This window comes from Gavialis gangeticus, unplaced genomic scaffold, assembly GCF_001723915.1.
Source record: "Gavialis gangeticus isolate Ggan-Ray unplaced genomic scaffold, GavGan_comp1, whole genome shotgun sequence".
Taxonomy (NCBI): Eukaryota; Metazoa; Chordata; order Crocodylia; family Gavialidae; genus Gavialis; species Gavialis gangeticus.
In genome coordinates, this window is record NW_017729034.1 from 56838125 (window position 1) to 56845373 (window position 7249).

The 7249-nt window shown below is 44.9% G+C and overlaps 1 protein-coding gene across 1 annotated transcript in view; it reads right to left on the reverse strand.

The window, feature by feature from the left end:
- The window catches only part of TAF5L (TATA-box binding protein associated factor 5 like), a 34887-nt gene extending 27648 nt beyond the window's left edge, over nucleotides 1–7239 (reverse strand). The window contains exon 1 of the mRNA XM_019527482.1: nucleotides 7195–7239. The gene's annotated coding sequence lies outside the window, so the exon portion shown is untranslated. The remainder of the gene's footprint in view (nucleotides 1–7194) is intronic.
- Between the last annotated feature and the right edge of the window lie 10 nt (nucleotides 7240–7249).

The window sequence follows — 7249 nt, forward strand, 5'->3', positions numbered from 1 at the left end:
GTCCCTTCCGACCCTAGAAACTATGAAACTATGAAACTTAAAACTTTTATTTAGGAAGTCATTTAAGATTGTACAGTTCTTCTCCTCAATTAAGGGGCAAGAGTCAAAATTCTCTCTCTCTTGGGACTTCCAGCAAAAGCAGGGAAGACCAATATCGACAAAATAAAAAATGAGAGCAGAAGCTAACAACCTGGCCCCCTTTTCTTCCTGCCTCCTCTTCTTTTCCCCAAATACTCTACTCTTTTTAGAGCATCTTTATAAATAAAACTGCAATACAAGTCAATTACAAATCTTTTACAGTTACCCACAGGTAAATTTTGGAAACATTATCTGAAAACTTCATTTGTGAATAGCCCCTTGAAAAAACAAGCCTAATGCTACTATTTGGGAGAAGGGGAAATGTTAGTTCACTTGTTACTTGAGTCTCAATGAATCTTTGGCACCAACAAGTCTTAAGCAAGGACCACGGATTCTGAATTGGAAGCATGCGTAAGCTAAAAAGTTGTAGGTGAAGGAAACTTAAGATGTAATTTGGTGACAGTTTTCTTCTACTGGAAGAGTGAGCTAAACACCTTCAACATTAAAACAGCTACCCAGCCTATAACCCACTATTTCAAAGAAGCTGCATGTATTTAATGTATTTAATGCTGCAAGTTCTTTTGTAGGGAAGGAGAGAAGGGTTGGATTTTTTTTTTTTTGGATCAGCTAAACTTTATGAAGTATGCCAGGTAAGATGGGCAAGATACATTTTAAAGAAGTCTTTTTCTGTCCCTCATGGCGGCTCTGGTTTTCAAAGGAAAAAAAAAAAAGACTGAACTCTAAAAAGAATGACAGCTTTTGTTATTATTCTTACATACCTCATTGCCTTTATGAGCTGTTAAAACAACAAGCTCCCCCTGAAGCGCCAAAGTGAAGTGAAGTTTTAGTAATAGCAGACTTTGAGAGACACCTGTGCTTCTGCAAAAACTGTACTTGCCCTATGGACAACTTTTAAAGCTCTCCCTCTATTCACACAAGTGAGTCAATGATGGAGGTCACAAACAGGTGCCCCCCCAAATATATCTCTAAATAGGAACTTATTAAATGAAGTCTTCTAATTCAACTACAGCTTCTTCAACTTCAAAGAGCTAATCTCTTTAACCCTATTTGCAATTAAAACTATACAACTCCATACAAGTTCTGTTGATAGCTTTAACACTTTTTTTTGCAAAAGGGAACCATAAAAAAGAAGGATTATATTTAAGTCCACAGTAACAATGAATGTAGAGCCCACCAACACCTAACACTTGAAGAGAAAAACCTTAAATCAGATTTAGAATTGCTTTGTATTTTATCCACCATTACAACTAGTGTAACTGCCCTCAAGCGACTCACTCAAGGTCACACTAGGGCCATCTTGGGCTTGCCTACACATAGGCTTTAATGCACATTAGCTTATTTTAACACACATTACCAGTTGGTTCTCCAGATTCTTCACCTTCAATAAAAATCTCTCTCCTGTTTATGATTGTAAAATAACCCTCCAGCATCTGAAAGGAATAAGAGATACAGTAATGTCTGCCTGAAACAAAGGCTCTGAAGTGCCTCCTTTTGTTTAATAAGCATTAAATGCCCAACACTAATGATACACCTTACTATTTTTAACTAGTCCACTGATGGTCAAAATATGCAACAAGAGGAAGGAAGACCACGTGAAGAGCTGTGCAGAACACAAAGAATGGCATCTTCTGCCACAAAGAGGTGAGGCATGGAAAAGATATCACCACTTTGATTTCCTTTGAGAAACCCCAGATGGAGCCCACATGGCCATCTGAGCCCCAGAGCAGAAGCCAATCCCACAACACCAAGTCAATGCTCCCATTCCCAAGAGAAGCAGGGAACGTGTTTGGTTTGGGAACCAAACATGGTCAGCATGGGAACAAACAGCTCCTTCTTGGATATCATGGCTCATGGTCCTGTTTGCCGACTAGACAGACTTTACTGCATGGGGCATACTCAGTTCACATTTCCAAATATTTTTCTTCACATGCACTAACATCCCTTTAAAAATGACAGATTTTGAATGTTTGCATAACATGCAACTCAAAGGCTCTGCCTGTGTTGTGAAATGTGTATCCAAGCTCCACTGACAAGGAGATATTCTCAAACACTGATTTTTCAGCAGAGTATTGCCACTTTATATCCCCAACTTGAGCTCCGTGTCCAGTAACTCAAGGGCAGAAAACTGAAGTCCATACACTTCATTTTTCTATGATCTCTTACGCAAATGGGAATTCTCTAGTAACCTTTACAGAAATTGGTCATCATATTTTACTTATGTCTCATACTCAAATGCATATAACTGAAGTTTTAAATTCAATCTGCCTTTTAGTATTTATGGGGATTTTACACACTCTCTCTCTCTCTCTCCCCCTCTCTCTCTCTCTCTCCCCCCATAAATACTAAAGGGTGAATTGACTTTAAAACTGAAAAAGAGAAAACAAATAGAATTGGAGTTGACCTTGATTTTGGTTGTTCAGGCCAAGGGAGATTTATATAAAATGATTTACATAAAAATCTCTCTCAGCCTGAACAACCAAAATCAAAGTCAACTCCAATTCTGTTTGCTTTCTCTTTCCACTTATCTGTACTTCGTGCTTGGGCTACAAATAGAATAGGAAACTGCTTAATTACTTAAATGCTACTATTCCCAATATAAATATGTAAATGTTGTAGCATTGTTGTTACTGGTGTTAGAGTTAAAAAAACCCAAACAAACAAAAACAAAAAAAAAACAAAAAACCTTTTACAACACCTAATTACTTGGCTCAAATAAAAATTCCTTGTCCCCACATATAGTAACAGTAATTAATAGGTCCAGATACACAGACAGAAGGTATTTGGCAAGTCAAGCTGGAGACTCAAAGAGGAAAAAGAGAACTGGGAAAGTACTCCAGGGGGCAAGTGGTAGAGAAGAGGTTCCTGCAAGAGCACTGGTGCTATGAGGAAACAGAGGGAAGAGAGCTGTTAGGACACCAGCTTCAGTGGGAGTTGCATCCCTTTGCACACAATCTGTATTTGGTTCACTATCCACAGAATAAGCTTTACCAACTGCCAGAAGGGCTTTACAAGAACAATGGCAAATGGCATGCTTTACACCTGCCAGATCCTGGATCTACACATAGGCAAAAGGGGGTATGGGAGCAGCAACCTGTGCTGCAGAAGTGGTTGCGTCCTGGCTCCCAGCCTCCTCCTTCTCAAACTACCACTGTGGACAGATTGTGCTACAGGAGCCAAAGCAAATGAGAATCCCCCTCCATGCTCAAAGGCACATCCCTTCTTTCCCAACTCCCCTGCTTGCTGCCATTTTCCCTGCTGTCCCAGGTTTGGGGAGCAGGCAGGAGCACTTTGAAGCTTCCCTTGCCCCTGGACAGCAGAAAGAGCAGCATCAACAGGCAGAGGAGTGGGGGAATGGAAGGGGAGGTGCCTTCGAACATGGAGGGGAAGAGGGAGTGGGTTACTTTTTATCTGCTTTGGGGATTTCTTTAAAGTCTCCAGAAGCTCCTGCAGCACAGTCCTGGGGCAGGCCTGCAGTTCTCAACCTTTTTAGACTCAGGGTTCCCTTTGAAAAATGTCAGCTCTTAGTTTTCACCCATTTTTTCCAACTGTAGAAAAATGATAAGAGCAATTCTTCTGTTGCAAAGACCCCTGAAAGATTTCAACAGTACAGAATGTTGACACTAGGTATTCCCTGCTGACACCTGCGTTTATCTTGTGAGAACCCAAGTTAGTCTGAAGTCTAGGAGGAGGCAGGGGAGAGATGTGCCTTCTACAAACTAAATCAGAGATATGTGAGCTTTGGTAAGCCTGGGCTCACTGGGTCAGATGCTGTGGAATAAGCTTAGGCTCACAAAAGTTCATGTCTCCAATCTAGTTGATGTACATGAGGTACATTACAGAAGTGCATGCCTCTAATTCAGCCAGCCCTGAAATACTCAACCAGAGTGTGCTACAGCAATCTGGGGTGCCCTGAGCTCCTTTCAAGGGTGCCACACTATGTGGCACTAATGCAGTGAGGTCTGCAAACATGACTCATGAGATAAACCCCACACCTCAAGCAGGATAGAAAAGAACTAGAGAAGGTCCAGAAAAGGGCAACAAGAATGATTACTAGTATGGAAGGGGCTCCATAGGAAGAGCCTAAAGAGCTAGGCCTATTCAGTTTAAAAGAGAGCTGCTGGTGGGGGAGGGCATAGTAAGAGTGTATAAAATACTAAATGATGAAAAGAAAGTAAATAGGGATTTATTGTTTACATCCTCTTCCAGTACAAGAACTAGGGGCCACAAAATGAAACTAGCAGGTAGTTAAGTTTAAAGACTAATAAAAGTTCTTTTACGTGGTATGTAATTGAAGGGTCTTGTCTCTCTGCTCAGGGTCAGAACGATCACCATATTTGGGTTCAGGAAGGACCCAAGGGATGACGAGGTAGAACGGTTATAAACTACTGCAAGACTGTTTCAGGCTGGACATAAGGAAGAACTTCTTTACTGTCCGAGCCCCCAAGGTCTGGAACAGCCTGCCACTGGAGGTGGTTTAAGCACCTACACTGAACACCTTCAAGAGCAAATTGGATGCTTATCTTGCTGGGATCCTATGACCCCAGCTAACTTCCTGCCCCTCAGGCAGGGGGCTGGACTCAATGATCTTCTGAGGTCCCTTCCAGCCCTAATGTCTATGAAATCTATGAATTTTACCCCATGGTCAGATTGGTATAGACCATATGGGTTTCTGCCTTCCTCTGTATTTGGGGGCATGGCCATTTACCTGGAATTTCTTGCACATACATCTACAATATTTCAGAGAAGAAGGATGCTGTTGCCGTGGTTCCCCTTGCTTTACCTGTGGCAGGTTAGCATGTTAGGTCTGTGTTGTGTCAGGGTTGACAGCTGTCTCACTTAGAGCTTAGATGATGGTTTGTCTGGAATGGTTTGGATAGGGACAACCTTATCTCATACAAGGAGGTTGGACTAGATGTCCTCTGGAGGTCCCTTCCAGCACCACTTCTCTGTGATTCTAAAGTGTGGAACTCATTGCCAGACATGCAGAAGCTGACAGCTTAGCCAGATTCACAAAGGGATTGAATCATAGAAAATTAGGGCTGGATGGAACTTCAGGAGGTCATCTAGTCCAATCCCCTGCTCAAAGCAGGGCCATACCCAGCTAGATCATCCCAGCCAAGGCTCTGTCTAAAGGAGGAGATTCTACAGCCTCCCTGTGTAGCCTGTTCCAGCACTTTACTACCCTCCTAGTGGGAAGGCCTGTACCCCAGCTCCCTAACCATTTTTGTTGCCCTCCACTGGACTCTCTTCAATTTGTCCACATCCTTTTTTGCATGAACATAGTACTCTAGATGTAGCATCACCAGTGCCAAATAGAGGGGAATAATCACTTCCCTTGATCTGCTAGCAACACACCTACTCATGCAGCACAGTATGCTGTTAGCCACCTTTCCAGCATTCTTGGAGAAAAAGAGGCAGCAGTCACTATTGAGCAGGGGAGTTAGGAGCACAGTCTCCAAATCAGAACATCCTAGACCTCAAATGCTGGAGGCTACAAGTAATAGTTTTGGGGGGGGGGGGACGACATAACACGACACCTGGTCAGAGCCTGTGCACTCTCCCTTCCAGCGTCCGCTCTGTCTCCATGTAACACAGGCCTATTTGATGTACGACGTTAACATGGTTTTGACACCCACAATGCAACAATTACCCTCCTTTCCCCCCCCCCATTATTAGTGGGGCAACTGGGTATATGTCAATTGATTTTGGGGGACAATTAAAGAGGTATAGGATTGAAGTCACAGGTTCAAAACAAGTACTCCAAGGGGGCCACCGAGCACAGTATACCGGACAGTGCCCACAGATCCTCGAATGAACCCAAGGAACTAACAGATACTGCCCAGTGAAATTCTGCCTGGATAGGTGAACAGATGAAGGACAGGAAAGGGGCCTTGCAATCCCCAGTAGTAAAGCCTCCTTCCTGGTCAGCCAGACTATTAGCTTGGCTAGGGCCAGAAGGCTGATCAGGAGATCCTGGGACTTGGTGGGGGCCTGTATGTGGAGTGCATAACAAGAGAGGTGTGGGGAGCAGTGCAGCCAGAACCTCAGCAGAAGATTCTGGAGGAGATGGAAGAGGTGCTGCAACCTGGTGCACTCAAAGCAAGTGAGAGCCAGGATCTCCCTCTGTTGGCAAAAGGGGCAGGAGTTGAGGGGAGTCTGCGAAACATGCCAGATACAAGGCCATGGCAACAGCTCCATGGAAGAGTCGCCACTTCTGCGTGATGCAGGCTTGTTTGACACATATTGGCAATGTGGGCGTTCTTCATGCAGAGCATGAACAGTCAGCCTCCCTGCTGTTAACAGGAAGGAACACTGAGTATGTGCCAACTGAATCTGTGGGCGAACTAAACAACAAAACAGGGATGGGAGCAACGAGAGCTTTTAAAAGTTGTCCACAGGGCAAGTAGTTTTTGCAGAACCACAGGTCTGTTTCACTGGTCGGTATCCACAGGTTCCCTCTGCTCGCTCAGGGGGCAGTGGATGCTGGCCAGTGCACTCTGCTTGGCAACCTCTTCCACAACCCTTACTACCAACCTACCACCTTGCTCCCCAGGTGATGACACAGGAGACCAAGCAAGAGGCACCTATGATCTGACTCCAGCCATGGCAGCTCTGGACCTTCCTATGCCCGGAGCTCTCCCAGAGGAGCCTGCAGCAGGGCGCTCTCCTACTTCTGGGCACCAGGAAAAGAAAATAACAAACAAACAAAAAAAAGGCAAAATCCCCCAGCCAATTACTCCTTTACTTTCCTGTAAGCGATCTACCAGTTTTCTGTAGGCAATCTATCCATCAATCTATCCAACCCCAATTGTCTTTCCTACCTACTGCAGAGGGGCTGGACCGATGATCTTGCAAGGTCCCTTCCAATGTATCAAAACCCCCAAAAAACAAACCCCAAACCCTAAAAATCCAGGAAATCCCCCCAAAGCCCCCCCAAAATGCCCCAATCTCTCCAAACCCAGCCACCCCCCCAAAAAACCCCAACTCCTCCAATCCCCCTCTCCAAACCCGAGCTGGGGGCCCCTAACCCCCTGCTGAGCCCCGCAGCTGCACGCGCTGCCCGTGCTGGCCGGGGGGGAGGGAAGAGGCACTCACTGGGCATCGCAGGCGGTCCCGCGCGGCGCGAGGCGGGCCGGGACGGGCGCGTGTC